The sequence below is a fragment of the Pipistrellus kuhlii genome, unplaced genomic scaffold (assembly GCF_014108245.1).
Source record: "Pipistrellus kuhlii isolate mPipKuh1 unplaced genomic scaffold, mPipKuh1.p scaffold_m20_p_7, whole genome shotgun sequence".
NCBI lineage: Eukaryota > Metazoa > Chordata > Mammalia > Chiroptera > Vespertilionidae > Pipistrellus > Pipistrellus kuhlii.
The window spans coordinates 11944658-11965974 of record NW_023425573.1 but is presented as its reverse complement, the minus strand read 5'-3'; positions in this window follow the sequence as shown (position 1 = coordinate 11965974).

Sequence of the window (21317 nt, the reverse complement as noted above, 5' to 3'; positions counted from 1 at the left end):
ATCCTCCATTAACTGGACCCTAGCCCAATCAGGGTCAGTCAAAGCAGTGATATCACCACCGGAGTAAAACCCCAGGACTTGGCGAAATTCGCTCTCTTCCGCCGCCATGCTGCCGGCGTGAGTGGGAGGAGCCCATGCTAGCATGGAAGAGGCTCTTTTGTTTATTGCATCGGACTCGGCTCCGTGGTGGTCCTTGGGGATCACGAAGTCTGGGCGTAACACTCTGCATTTGTCCTCAGGACCACGGCCTGTGGACCGCCCCACAATGGCCTGGGGGGCTGGAACTAGTCCCCTGGGCCAGACCAGCTCCTCCATGGGGCGGAAACGCAGGCACTGGCTTTGCTTCTAGCTCTGCTGAATCCCCAGCTGCACGTCTTCCCGGATGGTTTAAGGCCATCGTGGGCAAACTGTGGCTCGAGAGCCACCTGTGGCTCTTTGTCCCCTTGAGTGTGGCTCTTCCACAAAATACCATGGCCTGGGCGAGTCTATGTTGAAGAAGTGGCGTTAGAAGAAGTTTAAGTTGTAGACATTTGGCTCTCAAAAGAAATTTCAATCGTTGTACTGGTGATATTTGGCTCTGTTGACGGATGAGTCTGCCAACCACTGGCTTAAGGGAAATGGGGCCTTGGAAACCCAGGGACATATGCCACACAAATAAAGCTTCTGTCCCCTCTCTTCCTCTGATGGGGCCGCTAGCAATGCTTACTCCAGCGGCACCCTGGGACCCTGCTCTCAACAGCAAAGGAGAAGGGCAATCCACACACCTCTCCGGTAACACCTGTCTGTCAGGGCTGCCGAGGGAGGTGCCCACCAGGCCAATGGGGCAAAGAATTACGAATGTTAGATCATCTAAATACCCAGATGGGCTGAGCCCCAAATGGTGCCAGCACCCCAAGGCAGGAAGTCCAAGGTTTTTAAAAGATGCTAGGTGGGCTTTTCCTGGGGGATGGGAAAAAAGTTTCATTTGATATACGCTGGGGAGTGGCTCAAGAAGGACAGTGCCTCTTTCCTGGTACAGGCCAAGATGGCTCTCTATCATCACGTCCAAGGTGCCATCAAATCCCTTTTCCACAGTTCTGGCCATTAGTCCATTGTCCGTCTTTCCCATCCAACACTGCTCAAGGCCCTCTCCCGCCTCAATCCCCTAACCCCCAAACCCTTCTTTCAACACACACACACACACACACACACACACACACACCCCTGAAATCTTTACTTTTTATTCACCTGAACTTGCAGGCCCCGGCCTTCCATTCAAAACCAGCCAGGCATCCCTGCTGCCTTACCCTTTGCAGCCCCTTCAGACGCTTCCTTAATATCTCAACGGAATTCTCTCATAAATCCCCTCTTTGCTGACCAAGAGCTGCGCTGCTGCTGATTTTGCAAGATACGTGCTCATGGAAAGTATGTCTCCCGGGAGCCTCTCCGTCACCTGGCTGCCCTCTGCTAGCCCTCCTCTGTGTTGATGTCCTTATCAGAGCTGCACACAGCCTCCCAATGGCCTCCGGGTGCCCCTGCCGGGCCGGCAGGTGGGCTGTCCCCGATAGCCCATCTCAGATTGGGTTTGGGGGATTCTTTTCTCCACCATGGTCCCAACGGCTCGCCTGGTACATGCCGGAGTAGATGTCTTTGCAGATGAGGGTTTTTACAAAGAATGGTGCCAGATGCCTTCCGGAAAGGTGGGAAGTGCTTTGGAGAGGCTGCTCAGCCACTCACATGCTCCGCTGCCCATGAGCCTCACAGGTGCGCAGGCCGGTCTCCCCGTGGGACACGTGTGCCAGCCCCTTTGTCATTAACGGGACGTGCTGAGCGGATCTCACCCTCCAGCTGTGGCCTCCGTGCTCAGAGCACGTCCCCCTGCTGTTGAAATCATCAAGCCCATGCGCTGTCCGGTGATGCTGAAGTCCTCTCTCAGCAGAGAGGCCACCTTCCTGAAATATGGCAGCAACCACACTTGGGTAAAAACTGCTGTTTGAATTTTAACCCTGCTATTCTGGCTTCGGCACTCTCTGACTTGCTTAAACATAGGGTAGTTGCCTAAGCTTCCAGATTGAGACCTGGAGGCTAAGGCAGTTTCCTGTGCCTGTGGACCAGGACCACAGGAGATTGATTCCCACTGACTCAGTAGCTTCAGGGGTAAAAACTGTAGATAACCTTTAGAGATTAACCGCTCAGCTCTGCTTCTGTACTATCTGCTATCACAAGATAGGGCCACATTCCAACCCCAGCAGGATGTGGCTGGGAATGACCCTGTGGGCTGTTCTCAGCCTTTAGAATTTAGAACAAAGGAAAATACTTGTGGTTTGGACCTTTAAAAGGACTGCCTACACCTGGAATGGTGCAGTCTGGAATGTGGTCACCTGCTTGTGGTGCTCTTGCGGCTGTCCTGGCCAGTTCAATAAATCATCACCTGCTTTTTAAAATCAATCATCAGCTTCCGGTGGTCTTATTTTGAACCCAGGGTTCGACCTTTCATGTCTCCTTTCAATTTCCACAGGCTGGAGAGCAACCAGCTGGAGGGGGGCTATGCTCTCCCAGGGCGGCGTGCAGCCCGGTTCCTTGGGAAGCCCTGTACCAGGATTGCTTTTCCATTTCCGGTCCTGCCAGGCTGCGCCTCCCCACTGTGTGGTTGCCTCCTGGGCCCCTGCGTGCATTTCTGCAGCTCAGTCCTGGCGCTCCTGTCGCACGGTGATGGCCAGGAGACAGTTTACTGCTGTCCCATCCCTGTTGTTTCTCAATCCCCAGTGTATCTGCGCACACGCCTCCTCCTGCCAGCCCTGAGCCCTGAGCCCTGAGACAGCGCTGGTGCTTTGCTGGAGCGGGGACGGGTGTCAGGATGATTTATAAAGCTCTCTCATCCCACTGCCCTGGGCAAAAGATCGCATCCGTGTGGCGGCTTCGCAGAGGCCTCCCTGGGCTTGCCTGTGGATGGAGGGCTCTTCGGGCAGCAGCTTCTTCCACCTGTTCTGCCCAGCGGGCCCGGGAACCAGCCTGTCACGGGTGAGGAGGATCATCTTCATCACCGTGGCACCACGCGCCTTTGGCACTGTTTGGATTCACATTCATAGGCCGCAGTCACCGTCATTAAATCCTGTCGCTGCGGCATGAATTATTGTTATCTGGTCGTATTTAACTCACCCCCTTCTTTCGGAACTCTCCAGGGAACTGCAGGCCTCATCCTGGGGATCTTTTGTCTGTTCCCAAAGCCAGGGCCGGATGGATGACACATTCTGGCCTTCGAGTACTTGGTGCTGGTCCTCACGCCAGGCATAAAAAGTGATCTGTTACCAATCTAGTTTTCTTTCTTAAAAAAAAAAAATGTTTTTATTGAAGGGAGGAGAGAGAGAGATGGAAACACCAATGATGAGAGAGAATCATGGATTGGCTGCTTCCCGCATGCCCCCCGCTGGGGATCAAGTTGGCAAGCCGGGAATCAAACCATGACCTCCTGGTTCGTAGGTTGATGCTCAAACACTGAGCCACACCAGCTGGGCTGGTTTTCTCCTTTCTTTTTTGGGATCCAAGGTTTTGTAGATCGCTGCCATCCACTGGAAGGTGGTAGGTGTCCCTCTAGATCAGTGGTTCTCAAATGAAATGACTTTCCCCCTGAGCACATTGGGCCATTTTTCGGGAGTGGGGTGGAGGGATTAATGAGGGGAGTGGAAAGGGGGCATCTGTAATACTGTCAACAATAAAGATACATTTAAAGAAAAATAACAAATAACTGGGGCAGGGGGGAGGGAACCTACTTTAATTGCAGAGCTGAGCTCTGGGGAGTCTGCTGTTATGTCCCTGTGGTCATCCGGACACGACCCTTCCAAATGTTTTCATTCTGAGAAAATGGTTTCAATCTCTTTCTCCAGAGGAACCTCATCCTTTTATTATCTCCTTTATTGTTTCTGAGACGTGTAAGGTCTCCTCTGTGCTCAGAGTGGCTCTTTGGAAATCAAGCTAGACCATTCCCACTGTTGCTCCATACTTCTTGCTCACAGGAGGATGCTTCTCTCACGGCTCTGACAGCCACTGAATGTGTAATGTCTATAGACCCTTTCTGCAGCCCATGCTCTCAGCTTGGCCACCCGGTCTGCCTGAGCCCGGGTGCAATAGGGATCTGTGTGGAGGGGTGAGGGTGGGCAGGCTGCAGACTCAATCAAGAGGAAACATTGCTGAGATGTCAAAGTCGTGACTCCTTGAGAATCAACGCCACTGGATACTTGCTTATCCACAGGAGTTCTTTGGAAAACAACCAAAACAATTCCTCCAAACAGCTCTATCTCCATCTCTATCTCCATCTTTCTATATATCACTAATAACGTAGGCATGCATGGCCGTATGCTTTTCTTCATTGGTGCACAGAACATGTAGGAAATGTGGAGTAAAAAAAAAAAAAAAAAAAGTGCTTTTCAAACTGCAACACCCGGAAATGGCTCTGCTTCTAGGGGACCAGACCCCTTTCCTGGGAGCAGATGGCTCTGTGTTTATTTGGAAGCTAAGTATTGCTTTTCTCCTCCCATGTGGTCCCCTCCCACCATCCCTCTGGGTTGAAAGACCAGGAAGAGAGCACTATGCTGCTCTCCAAAGGAAGGGAGCGGGGAAGCAAGGGGAAGGAGAAGAGAGGCGGAGAGATGTCACAAGAGGAAGGTCACCCGGGGCAGGTGCTGGTGGTGGGGACGGGAGGACTGCAGAGGACAGGGCTGGTTAGCATTGAAAGGAACACGGTTTGTTTCCTAGTGCTGCAATGCAAACACGCTGTTGCTTCCCTGGCCGCCTCTTCTCCATCCCGACCAGCACACTTCCGGAAAGTCTGCTCCAGCCTCAAATGCCTGTGAGGGTGGTGTTTGGGTAAGGTGACCAGACATCCCGCTTTTGGCGGGACAGTCCCGATTTTTAACAATTTGACACGGGACAAATTGTTGGAAATCTGGACTGTCCTGCCAAAAGTGGGACATCTGGTCACCTTACATTTGGGGCGAATGAAAAGGAGAAAGCCCGGTTTCTCCTCAGGGCCAGGTTGGAGCAGAAAGCTAAGAACAGACCCAGGAGAAGAGAGATGAGTGAGATGAAGCCTTTCAAAGAGCTGCACGTTAAAACCAGAAGCACTCTTGAGAACATAAGGCACCAGGAATTCACAAACAGCCTGAGGAAGGCACTGGGCTTCTGCAGGAAAGGGGGTTCCTCTCGCCGCCGTGTGAAGCTGAAAGAATGGGTCCCTCGGCTGGTATCCGAGTCAGCATTCACATGGTTTTGAACATAGGACCAGACATCTTCCACGGATGGACGAAGCCTGTTGGAGAGACTCACTCCTTACTCAATCAGTAGAGAGAAGAGCTTCCTAGACCCACATAAAGGTAAGGACAGACACGGCTCATGACTTCACGGAGTTTACAGTAGTGTGGGCGGGGTGGGGAGAAAGGTGGGCAGAGATGATAAACACTTAAACAAACAAATGGTCAAAATAATGATAGTTTCCATTCAATGTCAACAATGGGAGGGCTGTCATAGAAAATAGCAAGGCGGGCTACTTTAGGGAGTCAATGAAGTCTCGAGAGTAACATTTAAGCTGAAACCTAACGATTAAGACACCATCTGGTATACTGTCCCTCAATGGGCTCCCAGGAAGGTGTTGACTTTGGGGGCTAATTAGATCCTGTGCTACTGACCTTTTTCTTCTTTCTGCATTTAAAAATAAAATCTTCATGTGAGGATATTTTTCCACTGATTTTTAGAGTGTGGAAGAGAGAGGGAAAGACTGAGAGAAATATCGATGTGAGAGAAACACATTACCTGTTGCCTCCTGCAGGAGCCCAGACCAGGGTTTGGGCCAGGGAGGAGCCTGCAAGCGACCTATCTACCTGCCTTTAACCAGAACCCTGCAATCTGCAGGCTGATGCTCTATCCATTGAGCGAACTGACCAGGCCCCCCTTTCCGCATTTCAACCCCCTCTCCCTCCTCAACTCTGCGCAGACCAGACGACACTGGCTGATGGGATTTGGAGAGGCGCCTCCCCCACAGGCTGGGTTAAAGCCCTCCGAGACCCATTACTCCAACCACACTCCCCGCGCGCTGCCCATGCTGTGCACATCCGCAGTGTTTACTTGTTGAATAGTTTATGATTTGCTCTACATCTCATCAGCAGAGTCAACTACCAAAACTGCTGATGCGTGGCAACTTCCCGGGCGGGATAATGGCTGCTCCGGCTCCGTCAGAGGGAGAAACAGCCTGTGATGAGCAGAGGCAGGGCGAATTAAGACGTGACTCTCACCCAGCATTAAGACAGTTGCCTGCTGCTGGCGGTTTTACTTGACAAGAAACGGGGTTGGGGACTTGGGGAGCCTGCTGCCACCCTACCCTCCCCAACAGCAGCAGGAATGCCCGGGCAGAAAGGTGGGTACCCTGTGAGGGCCTGTCAGTCTATCAGAAGCAGAGAGCCGCTGTTGCTAAGGCAACTCTTTCCATCATCTCTTCCGTGGCGGAGTCTGCTAATTGTTCCGAAGTTTCCATTACCCACCTCCTTTAGTAACAGGGTCCCAAACTTTTAGGGTGCCGGGGGTCCTATTTGACTGGAATATGTTTTATATTCCTAGCTTTTTGCACGATGGATGTGGCTAGGTGTCTACGTTCTGGACAACAAGATAAAAGAAGAACTTCCCTATATAAATTCTAAGACATATCCTTAAAGCAAGAGGTATATTGTTTATTCGCCTTCTTTTCTGCTGACTGGAGCATGGTTGTGATGACTGGAGTTTGAGCAACCACCTTGAACTATGAGGTGCAAACGATTATTTGGAATGACAGATGGAAGGAACCTGGGCCCCTAAAGACTGAGCCTGGCTAGTGTTGCTCAGGGGTTGAACGTCAACCCATGAACCAGAAGGTCACCGGTTCAATATCTGGGGTTGTGGGCTCCATCCCCAGTAGGAGATGTGCAGGAGGCAAACGATCGATGGCTCTCTCTCATCATTGACGTTTCTCTCTCTTTCTCCCTTCCTCTCTCGAGGGGGAAAAAAAAGAAAAAGAAAGATTGCAGCCAGTGGCGCCTGGAAAACAACAGCCTAACCCTCCCAGGAGCAGTGGATTCCGGAGCACCATGAAGCCCCCTCAACAACCTCCTCTGACCTGTCAGCCATTAAGGAAACCCTACAGAGGTTCCTTTCCTTAGTGATGTTCAAATTTCTGCTTGAATTTCTTTGATCAAACTCTACATCCACATTTTTAAAATCCTGCAGGACGTGGGTTTCTTACCGGCTCCTCCTCCGTGACACATCTAAAACAAAACTTCTTCACTCTCTCTCCGAGCAGTGCTCAGACGTGGGACAGAGAAGCTCCCATACTGGCCCTCAGGCCGCAGGGGGCCGCATCCCCCACTTCCCAGCTCACTACGAATAAAGCCCACGCCCCCTGTGCAGGCTGCATCCACCTGGGTGTCCAGGCGGCCAGGCCTGCTTCTGGAGCCTGTGCAGGCAGCATGGCCAGGCTGGCCATTGCACCTGGCGAAGGGACAACATTCTCGGGAGTGAATTAGGGTGGGATTCGGGCGTGAGCCTGAGGTGTGTACACATGTCCTTGGGAGATTCCCTTCGCCACGTGCAGCAAAGCCAGGCAAGAAAGCAAATAGGGGTGTGTGGCAGATCGGGGCCAACGACTGGGGACTGAGCCTCGTCTGCCTTCGTGTTGTGTTTTAGGATCCAACTGTGAGAAGGCCAATACATTAAATTTCCAATCTGGACTTCAAGGACGCTATGAAAGTATATTTGCCAAGCTTCGGGAGCAGAGCATGTTTAATTTAGCAGTTGGTTGGCTTAATGTGTAACCTTAAGTTGTTTAGCTGTACTGTAAATGGACGTCCATTGGCACTCTCGGGTCGGGCTCGGGTACCCCGGGTGACACTGCCTTGTTGCCCCAGGAATCCCAACTGATCCAGGGTGGACAGTGACTGGTCAGATGTCCCAACTGGGTAAGTGAGAGGGAGTTCTCATGCTCAGGGCAGCATGGGGCCAGGGACAGCTGCTCCTGGAAGCAGGGAGCAGAAAGAGCAAACCAGAGGAGATGACCGAGGCGGAAAGGAAGGAGCAGGAGAGGTGGGATTCAGAAATCCGAGGTAGGAGGATGAGATGAGAAGGAGCTCCTCATATCAAGGCCGGAAACAGGGAGGGCGAGGGCCGAGGGCCGGAGCACGGGACCCTGCGTGAGCCTTCTTGCTCCTCTTGCCCTGTGTTTGCATCTTGTCTGTCTCATTACAGCTGGCCCCACAGCCTCCAGCACCCCAAATGTGGAGGAGGAGAATCACTCCCAAGGAGCTCGGGGGCGCCCAGGCTGGTGGGTGGACGCAGGCAGCAGTTCTGACCACAGCCAGAGGGGCAGGTGGTTTTATTTCCTGAGGCATCCAACACCTGGGGAAAGGAGCAGGGACACGCTTGGAGGGTGTCAAGGACACTGGGGGTCAAGGGAGGGTTCCCGTCCAGCAGGTGGACTGAGGCAGAGCATCCGTTGCATGGATGTTGCCAGTGTCGAGGAGGGAGGGAGGAAAATGCTAAGGATGACGATCAGCTAGAGAACAATGCTAGTTCCAGGCAGATCCACAGCCAGAGCAATTACTCATTGTCTGCGTCTATTGTTACCAGTAGAATGGTTGGATGATTGGGTGGTATCCATGCCATATTCATTTTAAAACACCTTTTAATGTCATCCCTGGTTGCCAATACCGTCTCTTCTCCTCGGGCCATGGCTTGTCTTTTGAAGATGGAAGGAGGGAGCTGTTGCATGTGAGAGTGAAAGGCCTCAGAGATTCCAGTAATGAAAGGCTGAGGCAAAGACAAAGAGTCCACGCCTCACCTTCCTGACCACCTGTCAGGTGTCCAGACCCTGAAAGTCCTGCCCAGTGGCCTGTGCAAACCTCTGCCTGTCTGTTTGTGTGAGTGCGGCTCGCTCCCTCCCAGGACTCCTCAGCCTGGCGGGGGCACAAAGGCCGTTGTCTCTGGGCAATGTGATGGAGCTTGGCCACGAGGACCTAGGGGTCCTGAGGCCCTTCCCAGTGCAGGATGGGAGAAGAAGGGTGGGCCTGGAGGCCCCATGTTCCAGGAAGGAACTCTGGGAAGTCTGAGGTGTCTTGGATTTGATTCAAGGTCAGTGTCCTTTAAAACGCGCACGCGCGCACACACACACATTTTATGTATATCTGTATACATAATATATATATAATGTATACATATATACATTATATATATATTATATATATGTATACACACACATACACACACATACAGAGAGACATATTTCTATTGATCTCAGACAGGAAGGGAGAGGGAGAGATAGAAACAGCAATGATGAGAAAGAATCATTGATTGGCTGCCTCCTGCACGCCCCTTAATGGGGATCAAGCCTACAACCCAGGCACGTGCCCTTGACCACAATCAAACCTGGGACCCTTCAGTCCGCTCAGGCTGACACTCTGTTTCTGAGCCAAACCAGGTAGGGCAAGGTCGGTGTTCTCAAAAATAAATAAAAGGAACCTCATTTGAAATGGAATCGGGAACCTGCAGGCGAGCTCTCTCAGAGCCACCCAGCCCTTAGGCAGGAGGACGCGCCACAGGAGGACGAAGCACCTTTTCCTCGCCCAGCAGGTCACCCCGATCCGCACCTGAGTCCCTGGGGGTTGCCTGCAGGTTTGGGCTCCTGGTTACGGCCCAGCCAATGAGAAGCTGTCACCAGGCTCGTGGATGGGCTGGATGGCCTTGGCCTGTTTTCACATACTCTCACCCTTAGGGGGCGAGTTCAAGCTTACTTACATCATTTCCAAGCAACAATTCTGACATTGCAAGCTTCTCTTTGCATCACATTTGCTAATGTCCCATTGGCAAAAGCAGGTCCCAGGACCAAGTGTTAGTGGGAGGAAGTTCAAAGAAACTATGACTCTTTTTTGGAAATCTACTAATAGACTTCACAGGCCCCTTACTTCTCATGCCATCAGACTCGAAGTCTAGGATATCAATACTGAAATCAGGTCCAACTGCAGATGAGGTGCTTCGTATATACTCCTCAATGCAATTCCTCTTGATCTGGAGAGTTAGGAATTAAAAATGCAGATATCTGCCCAGCTGGATGGCTCAAATGGTTGATGTTGACCTATGAACCAGGTGGTCACTGTTTGATTCCTGGTCAGGGCATGTGCCCAGGTTGAGTGCATGAACCCTAGTGGGGGGTGTGCAGGAGGCAGCAGATCAATGATTCTCTCTCATTGATGTTTCTAGCTCCCTCTCCCTTCTCTCTGAAATCAATAAAAGTTTTTGTGTGTTTTTTTTTTAAATAAAAGTGCAGTTAACTCCACCCCCTTCCTCTATGCACACACACTCTACATCAGTGGTGAGATAGGGAAAGGACACACCAAACACTAGTTTTAAAGGGGAAGAATGGGAGGAACAGCAGTCACTGGTCATGGCAATTCTGAAGTCCAGTTGGGCATATGCTTCTTGGTCTCCTTCTCTGGAGATGGCAAATGTTCCTGTTGAGGGCCAAGTTATGCTCCTGGGAGTGGTTTTTCCTGTCCGTTATTCTCCCCCACTCCCTAGAAATACTCACCAATCTGTTGTCTTATACCGGTTTCTGTGCGGAAACCAGCTGCATTATAAAAGATCCCTGCCCTCAAAGGCTTAGCACTCAGGTTATACAAGTCACAGATGGTTAATATTGAAGGTTTAACCTGCAGGTGCAAAGTAGTCTAGAAGGCAGAAGCACAGATTAGGGTCTGATGCCAAGTGAGTGATTTCTCAGGTGGATGAAGCAACCTAAAGAAGTGGGCATTCTCTGCTCTGGCCTTTTGATTAAAACCTGGCAGGTTCAGCCTGCATAGATTGGTGTGTGACCTTCATTTCCAACAATGTAGCTATTAGTTCTGTCGATCAAAAGTCAAATTTTTAGCCGAAACCGGTTTGGCTCAGTGGATAGAGCATCGGCCTGTGGACTGAAAGGTCCCAGGTTCAATTCCGGTCAATGGCATGTACCTTGGTTGTGGGCACATCCCCAGTAGGGGGAGTGCAAGAGGCAGCTGATTGACGATTCTCTCTCATCGATGTTTCTAACTCTCTATCCCTCTCTCTTCCTCTCTGTAAAAAATCAATAAAATATATATTTTTTAAAAAGTCAAGTTTTTATAACATTCTTACCTGATGTCCACTTAAGTGATCTGAGGGACCCTGGAATTGTCCCCTCTCCTCATCCCTTGGTTTTAGTCTTGTAGAAGCTAGATGAGACTCTGACAGGTTTTCTTAACATTCTAGTAAATAATGTGGCTTTCTTTTTTATTGTCTAGAAATATATTTTATTATTAATTTTTATGTCAGTGTACCCCAGAATTTAGCCATCTTTATGTCCTCTTTAGGTATTTCAGCCAATGGCCTTGGCTCCCAGATTCTGGGCAGCCACTGTCAGATGCTCAGCTCCCCATCCTCCTCCGGATGTTGCAGGCTTGGTTTGAGGCCAAGCTGGGCTCTTATCTCCCATAGCGTTCAGATAGAGAAGGAGCCACCTGGGTGCCTGGACAAGGCACCTCTGGCCCTGACCCTGGCTGGCCTCCAGTCCTGGCCGGTACCTTGTTTCCTGGGTCTGACTCACATTTTGGTCCTATCAACTGGACTGATGTGAACCTTCATCAAGTTACAGCCTCCTCCCGGGCCTTCTGGGGTCCCCTCCTCCCCAAACAGAAACTTGAATAAACCCACAGAGGAGACTGATGGTCTGTGATTATCTGTAATTGAGACAAAAAGTAGAAACTTATTTATTCCTTATTCCCAGAATCATTCCCCACCCCCCAATTTGTGCACATGAACCTCAAGCAACCCGGATTTCCAGACATGTCCCTAGACGGACCAGATTTGATCGTGTTGAATGGCGAGCCCCGTCCACACAAACAGAAAGTTGGTCAATCTGCTTACCCAACCCGTTTTCATCAGTGCAACTCCAACAGGAACATTTCATTCTGTTCTCCTTCAGGACTTGCAGAGGTCTGGCAAAGCTGTTAATCTTTTGTCGACAGTAAATCAGCTATTTTACTTTTTTTTTTGACAACTTCCCGTTCCATCTCCGTGGCACTGATAGAAGCCATAAACTAGCTGGCTGGCATTTTAAAGGAGCCCTTCTTTCTTCTCCCCTAAATTACATCTTGTGGAGGTGGATGCATCTTACTTGGCCATGGGAGTTTTCTTTTTCAAAACTCGGTTTGTCGCTCTCACTTGGTATACTGTAATCTGCTGCTAGCTTTGCACTCTCTATACCATGTCAAGGCGACCTGACAATGTTTTCCAAGCCATTCAAACATTTAGGCCTAACGAATGTGCCATGGGTTGTGTAAACCCCTTTCATGTCCTGCGTGGTTCAGGGTTCCAGTTTAGGATTCGGGTTCTGGAGAAGGCCACACATAAATGAAAGAGACTAGAAAAGCATTAATTTGGGAAATGGGGGACAGGCGGAAGCCCAAGAGAGGACTATTAACTTGCTCTGGCTTTGCCATCCCTTTTATTATGATTATGGGATACACCCATAGCCCTCAGGCAGGAAATTCCAATAATAGCCAATCATAAGACTAACAGGTGGAGGCTGCTTCTACTACCAATGTCTCAACCAAACAATGAGTGATTAGTCCTGTCCTTTCAGAGCAATCAAGGCTGACCAGCCTTCCAGATTCTCTACCCACACCTCTCTACTAGTGAAACAATGATTGGCTTTCGGCAATGGTGGTGTTGGTGGTAGTGGTGGTGATGGTGGTGGTGTGTGGGGGGGTGTTGCGAGACCATACTCCCAGCCACTCTTAAAAGTATCATGGCCATGTATTGGAGAAATGCTTGCCAGGAGTGGTTCTATTCAAAGCAACAGACAAAGAGGGGTTCCTAAGCTTCAAATGCCTATTGGTTTCCCCTGGAGGTTCATGGCCACTTTCCCTTTTCTGTAGGGGAACTGCTCCAGGGAGACAGGCAGGGGTTGGCCATGTTACACCAAGTAGCCTTCCCCTCTGGCTGGAGCTGCCCAAAACCATAGTTAGGCGGTAGGCCTCCGCTCGGCAAATAAGATTCTCTCTAGAACCTCCAACTTAGTATTCAGAGATGGGGGCTTGGAGGTGACTCAGGTCAATGGCAGTCCCTAGAGCAGCGTTTTTCAACCGCTGTTCCGCGGCACACTAGTGTGCCGCGATATGTTGCCTGGTGTGCCGTAGGTGCAGACAAGACAAGAATTTCATAATTTTTCACTATTTTGTTTACTTAATATTTCATAATAAAGTAATTATAAAATACTTTCTTTGTGTTTATTTGATTCCTATTCAAGAGAATTACTTTATATATAGTCAATATAGGCACAGAGTTAAATTTTTTTAACATTTTCTAATGGTGGTGTGCCTCGTGATTTTTTTCATGAAACAAGTGTGCCTTTGCCCAAAAAAGGTTGAAAAACACTGCCCTAGAGAGAAGGCCCTCAGATTCCTGCTGCCTGGGGTTCAGTGATCAGGCTTGCCTGTTTACTGCATCCTTGGGTTTGGGGAGCTGCCTCAGCTCCTTTTCAATACATGGCCTACCTTAGCCAGACACTGTTTCTCTCACTCAACCAGGAGAATGGTACCTATCCTTCAGACTACGGCGAGAAGACCAACGTAGCAAATGTCAGTCACGGGGGACCGCAGAAGAATAGATATGGACGCCCTGTCCAACTCAGGGCGCTATTCTCATTGTGAACGTATGGTCACCTTGGTTTCCAAATTAAACAGGAGGAAGCATGACCTGGCTGGTGTGTGTGTGCTTATGGAGAAAATAGAACACCATATGTGAAGGCAGAAGTGTCTAGAAATATGTAGAATGCTTGATTAGTACTGACTCTCTAGATGTATGTACAGGACAAGGCACAGGGAGGAGGGGAATAAGGGAGGATTGACAAGCCACGCTGACATTAAATTTTAAAAACCACGTTGCTTCCCCCTTGGATGGCCCTGCTAACCCCACATTCAAGTTTCTCTCAAGAGGAACACAGGAGCAGCATATTAATGCGAGCTCAACTTTACATTCTTATGATCGGCAAGAACAGCCCAATAGTCCCTCGATCACAGGGGTCACCTTCCTGCCCGGTGTGTTTGTTTTAAATGCAGCAGATGCGCTGGGTTACCCACAGCTCCGGAGGTCACCAGTGCCAGGGGAGGAAGGACAGGGACCCTGAAGAAGACCCCATGGCGTGTGTCATTTGGAAGGGTGCCTTTTGGGATGTGAGGGGCGGCGTGGCTTCCTAAACCTGTTGATCTGGAGCTAGGAGAACACAGCTGTCTCACTCCTGGTCCCCGGAAAGAGTTAATGTTTCTCACAGGCCTTGACTCAAAACAGCAGAGCCCCGATGCCACGGCAGTATTTATGATGTGCCAGGTGATCCATTTGGCTTTGTAAGTTTCATGTTTCCAGTTCGATAGGTGATAACTCTGATTGGATTTATGCATCCAATAATCAACTGGGAAATATTTCTGATTCAATAAGATACATTGCACGGCGGCAGCCATTTCAGTAAATAATGTCTCTGGATTACAGTACACTCCCAGAGAATGCATCACTTTTTTTTTTTTTTTCAAGAGGGCTAGATCAGATTTTTAGGACAGAATATTTATCTCAGAACAAAGACAAACCATCGCCAGTGACATAAGCTAGCGAAGTTAATCTGGTTTGCAGTAATGCAGTTACGTTGAGGGCTAATTCATGGATGCCATTGGTAAAATTGGAAGCAAAAAGAAGATGTTCATAGTCTTTGATCAAATGAAGGACGAACCAACCAGAGCAAAGGCACTATTCAATATTCCACAAGCAGTCCACATAGTGCTAGTTCATATAATTTGGAGACAAGCAAACACAGTAACAGCCCCACTTGAAGGGAGGTTCGACTTACAATCATTGGTGTGGGAAGGAAAGCTTTCAAATTCAGTAGCTTTTTACCACCCAACATAGTAAAACCTTAACTGGAATTCACAGCTTTTGATTCCCTGACAACAGACACATCAAGTTCAGAACTGTGTCTTCTCTGAATGGAAACCATCACGGCCGGATTCCCACAAAAGTGCCAATGATATTTTCAGAGAAATCCATGGGCAGATTCAGGTTTTCAAAGGTCTATATATCATTTTTCTTCTTGGATATGCTAAAATTTGCACAATAATGAGTCTATGCATGAGGATTCACTTTAGGGTTCTTCTTTTGCTTTTCTAAAAAAGAACCATACAACTTAAACATTATCAGCACTTCTCTGAGGCCAAATACTTTTTGAGGAGGGCTTCATGTGTTAAGTCATCGAATCCTGACAGTGGTCCCATAAGTGAGGCTGGTATCACCATCACCATCTGCAGCTGAGCGGTGAACTAACGTGCCTAGGGTCTCATCAATAGGGGCAGAACTGGGGCTTGCACCCTCCATGTGAGATGAGGACTGTACTCCCAAGTGTGGCAGTAGGTTTAATTGCAAGCTTTGTCCTCAAACTGTTCCTGTCAATAAGCATGAAAGGTGTGGACTTTTTATGCCTGAATTTCATGGTGAGAATCTATTACCAGGCTCCCCAAGCAAAGCAGACACATCAGGACCCTTGGAATTGAAGAACAAGCCAGCACATACATGTTTCCTCTGAATGTCCCTCACCTTTACTCTCCTGTTTTACTGACTCTGTCTTACTACTGTTGTTTGCATGGTCATATATATATACACACACATACATACATACCATGTTCATATATAGTACAACCCTCCTAAAAAAATGGTTGACCTAAGAGAAGTGCTTCATAATGTTCAAATCCTATGGTTCTTTTTTAGAAAAGCAAAAAGGAATCCTAAAGTGAATCCTCTTGCATAGACTCATTACTGTGCAAATTTTAACATATCCAAGTAGAAAAATTATATATACACAAATATCTTCACTTTCTCCTCACAATAAACTATCCAGATCTCAACTGTACATTTTGATGAATTTTGACAAATGAATACATATATTTGTAAACCAATGTCCCAATCAAGTTAGAAAACATTGCCATCGCCCTAGAAAATTCTCTTCAATGTCTACAACCCCTCCTCTTAGACAGTCACTGCTCTGATTTCTATCTCCATGTATTAATTTTGACTGTGATTTAACACACAGTATGTAGTTTAAGGATCTAGCTTCTTTCACAACAGAGTCTTTTAGAGGATCATTCACATTGTTAATGTGTCTGTCTGTAGTTTCTTCCTTTTCTTTGCTAAGTATCATTCCATTGTAAGACTATGCCATAACTGGTTTATACATTTTTCTGTTGTTGATGGACAATTTGGTTACTTCTAACTTCATGCTATAATACTGATGCTGTCATGAATATTCATGTTTAAATCTTCTTGTGGACATGTGTCTTTATTTCTTTGGAGTAAATCTCTAAGAGTGGATTTACTGGATCATAAGGTTAGGTATGTTGTGAACTTTATAAAAACCTGTCTAATCATTTTTCAAAGTGATTGTATCCTTTAACCGTTCTATTAGCCATGTTTGAAAGATCAAGTTGATCCACATCATCTCCACACTCAATAAAGGAAAATCATTTAAAATATCTTGACCACTTCTGTCTCCCTATTGTGGTCATACTTTAGAGTAGGCTAGATCAATTCTAGGCCATGTAAAAATGACATTCACCCACTGCTTCCCTAAAGTGATTTGAGATTCAAACCAATAGCAAGGTAACTGTATTTCTGATGTCAGCTTTGCTTGCTTCTCTCTAAACTCCTGGCAGGAAAATGTAAGTTATTACCATCTTTAGAAGTCATGAATATTAACACAGTGGTTGAACAATCTCTTATGCATAGTTGCAAGAAGAACTCACTTAAGCTGAGCTCATTAAAGAGAATTTTATTGTCAGGATACAAAAGCTTCTCAAGTTGCCCAATTTTAGAAAGTATAGACAAATATTATAGAACCAGAAAGTTATCAGTATTTTCTGACTCTTCCCCCACCTCCCACTCTGCTTCCCTCCCTGTCTCTCAGGCTCCATATCCCCAGACTCTGCCGTACCCATTTCATACTTTATGTCCTTAAAATAGCAATTCCCATCTCTGATTACAAATAGCATTCTGGTCTGCACATCTGAAACCAGGGGAGAGAATGTGATGGCCTCGGGTTTGGTGAGAACCCAACCTTAGTCCAATCAGTTCACCCAGTCCGAGGATCAGGACTCATGGCTCTCATGTTCCCTCCCGTCATGGCCAGACATCCTCTCTAGGAAGAGGGAGAGAGCAGCATGAAAGTGATAGGTGGTGGAATGACAGTCATCTCCAAGATAAGGTTTTGACAAGCTGGCATTTATTTAATTTCTTCATTGCTATTACCAAGTATCAACAGCTATCTTATCTTTAGCCTTGTAGACTGGAACAGGTTCACCAAAGATTTGACTACTCACCTATTCCTACCTGTCAATGAAATGTTATTGTATATACTAGTACACATTAATTATAATTCCTTCTAAATTGTTATATTTTATAAGCATTATAGGAAAATGTATAAATAGCTCATATCCTCTAATAATAGTTATATCCATCTTTTAAAAATATATCTTTTTTATTGATTTCAGAAAGGAAAGGAGAGAAAGATAGAAACGTCAATGATGAGAGAGAATTATTGATTGGCTGCCTCCAGAATACCCTACATTGGGGATCAAGCCCTGACTGGGAATTGAACCATGATCTCCTGGATCATAGGTCAACGCTCAACCACTGAGCCATGACAGCCAAGCATTATATTTATCTTAATAAGATGCTCTTAGTGCCTCATAATGATACTTGATGAAACCAGAAAGATAATTATCTTTTTTTTTTTTTTTGCCATTGCTAATGTGTGAGGCTTTAATAAAAATTCTAATTCTTAATAAAACCAAGTGGAAAAAGGATGCCTCATTTTTAATATATCAATATATGTTCTCTTCCTGGTATGCAACATTAAAATCATTTACTTAAAGATCATTGAAGTTTTTTTTGGAAATATACACAGTAGAATGCACAATCAATGAGTAGATTTAAGAATAAAAATTTCACATTTTCAAAATTAGAAAACGACTACAGAATTACTTTATAAATAATTCCTAAAAGCAAGACCTTAGTAATTCCCTTTTAGTGCTAGAGGATTACCATAAAATTCTTCTTAATTGCTCCCCGCCACCTCCTCCCACCGCCACACACAATCACAGATATCATAGAAATTTCACAGTTGGCTCCTAACAAAAAATTATGGATTTAAGAATCCTCAATTATCTAGCTGTAATTATCTATGGCAAATGGCCAATCCCAGGCTGATGCACCATTGCCAGCCAGCAGACCTGGGCCGTTCCTCCCTTTATAAATTAGTGTGTGGTCAGGGGTGGCAAATGACTCTGAACATTAACCTAAGGGATATGCAATGAGAAAGACCTGACTGCAAGGAAAGAAAGTAGTGGATTGTGCTTCCAGACCAAGGAGCAAGGTGTTTTGGAACCTTCTTCTGTTGGGATTATCTCCACAGAGGCAGATGATTGGTGAGAGTGCAATTCTGACAACATTTCCTAAAACCAGGGAACCCATTCTCCGGGGCCTGCTCTGTGTATATCCTAACCACGATAGAGTCCAGGATTATATTTCCTTAAAAATGTAGGTATCAAAAAATGTCTTAACTTTATAAAACTGCTTTAGTATGCTAAAAAAGAAAGCTTCTCCCACAGGAGAAAATGTCCTTCTAATCTTTCCAAAGTTATCTTAGCTGAACTCTCCTGCATGTAAAGTGGGGTATCAGGCAGAGAAAGGCGAGGAAAAGCAGATATGCTTGGACAGCCTCCGTAATTGCTCATATTCTGGCTTTTCTTGGATGCTTGGTGAAAGAATTCACTTTGATCAAATTCTTCAGAGTTCCCAATTACCTACCAGATAAGGATTATGGATACTAATTTAGATTGATCATAATTTAGAGACTCTTAATTATTTAAAGATAATACTATAAAATAAATGAGAATAATTAATATTAATATTATATATTTTTGGCACTTCAATTTTCAGAGTAATGTTACATACATTATTGAATTCAATTTTCAAACACCTCTTTGTGATAGTGTAAGACCATATGGAGAAAAAGAAAATGTACTACTGATTTACCAATAATACAATGTAAGTATGTATGTACCTTGGGCTGTTTTTGCCAATACTCCTAACGATTCATGATGGTAAGCATTTTTATGTGCTTACATAATTATTTTATTAATTCCTCTTGGTTTTCTCCTCTTCTAGAACTCCAATTAGATGAATGTTGGATCTCCTATAACTGTCTTCCTGTCTCTTAATTTTGTACCTCTTTTCACCCCATTATTTTTACTGCTTTGCGGGAGAGTTCCTTGGCCAGATATTTTAATTTACGAAGTTTACTTTTTGCTATGTAAATTCTGTTATTTGGGCCATCTGCTGTTTATTTTGGTGATCATATTTTTAATTTCCAAGGATTCTGATAGATGATTTTTTCAGAACCATCTGTTCTTTTCAATGCGACATGCTCTTGACTCTCTTTCGTTTTCTTCTATTAACTCTGTTTCTTCAGGAATTAGTTCTTCCACTGCTTGAGTCAGGTTCCTGTCTTTCATGCTATTCTCTCCCTCTTCCCCTTCAAATGATTGGTGATTGTTTAATGTATATTTATATTTATGGTCTATATTGACCTGGATTGGTAGCTGGAGTGCATTTCCTCAGCCCAAGTGAAAAATCCCTGCTTCTCTAGCAGGGGCAAGTTCTGAATATACCAACCTTTCTTTTGGCAATTGGTAAGTGAAGCAATGGGAATGATGTGCTTGCACATTGTTTGTTTTTCCACTGGGGATCACAGAGTGATTATATATTACCAAGGGAGCTCCCTGCTCTTCTGGTTCCAACCACTCTGGGAATGCTCTGTATCAGATTATTTTACTTATTTGGCCAGTGGAAAACTGTATCCTGGGGCAAATATCAGAACCAGCAATTCGGAAAGCAGGGGATGGGGGCAGCTGTTCCATGGGCCTTTAAGTATTCACCCAGGCTACCAGCCCACAGCCAGCTCCTTCTTTTAATTCTCACTGTCCTGGATTTTAGGATTCCAGGATTCTTCTGGAAAAATAATATTTGTCTTTTCCTCCTTTCTAAAATTTATTTCTCTCTATTTTCTCTTTTACTTTCTTATGAGGAAGGGTATTCCTCTCAACCACAGTGGGACCCCAGGTTCTTCAGCTTTGGGGGAGATTTCCATTTGCTTTATAGCTTCCAGAAACTCTTTACTTGCCAAAGGTACCTCTCTCCATGTTTCAGTACTACAGGGGGTTTGTTCTTCTTTTGATGTTACTTATGACATTTTGATGGGATTTAAGAAAGAGGTCATCAGTTAGGAAAATTTAATCTAAACTTTTCAGTTTAAACTTTATCCCTAGTATTTTAAAATCACAGTAATGAGTTTAAGTCAGAGTCTTTCCCAAAAAGCACTTCCTTATCACTTGGGCCCACAGTCTTCCCTTCTTTATGGGCCAGCACAGAGCAGTTATAACAGAAAGAAAGATGTTGTTTAAAATTCAAACTAAGAATAATCATTTCTGCACACATTCTTAGCACTCGAGGTTGGGTGTCAAGATTAATATTCCTGGGAAAAAGGTATCAATACTGGCCCAGTTCTCTAGTAGAGACCAGTGAGAAAGTAAATGACCCATTATCTATTGTAACAAGGATAGAGTCTTTAGATATGTCGAGGGAGGCCTGGGGCTGAATTAAGGAGAGCTGAATTGCTTTGCAGAATAACATGAAGCAGTTACTGGCAGGGCCTGAGAGTAGGAGAAGGCTAACATTCATAACAGGATGCTGAGGCCTGAATTATTGGAAATAGCTAACGGATTTTTAGAAATATAGAAATTGAATACTTTACCAGTTCATCTCTGATTGAGTCCCCTTCTTTTCTCCAAAATTTGAGTAAAGTGTGTTATACTCAAATATACCCTTTTAAAAGGGCGATATTGTTGGTTTGGCACAGAGCAGAAAAAGGGGAGCAATTGGGACAAGAATAAAAGTGAAAAGAAAATTCCAGAGGTAGCAGATACTAAGGTTCAAAATTGACCTTCAGTATGGAAGCTTCTGGGGATTCTTCAGGAAACTTGGAGGGAAAGGGACATCTGGGTTACATAGTTATCATTCGAACTTTCACTTAATTGTGTGTGCATATATACATGATAAACTCCTTTGGTGTAGGAAGTTGAACTTTTATTCTGTGCAGCTATTTTTTTTTTTCCTGATTAGGAGTCTAGCACTGCAGTGTGAATGTTATATGCTTTTGT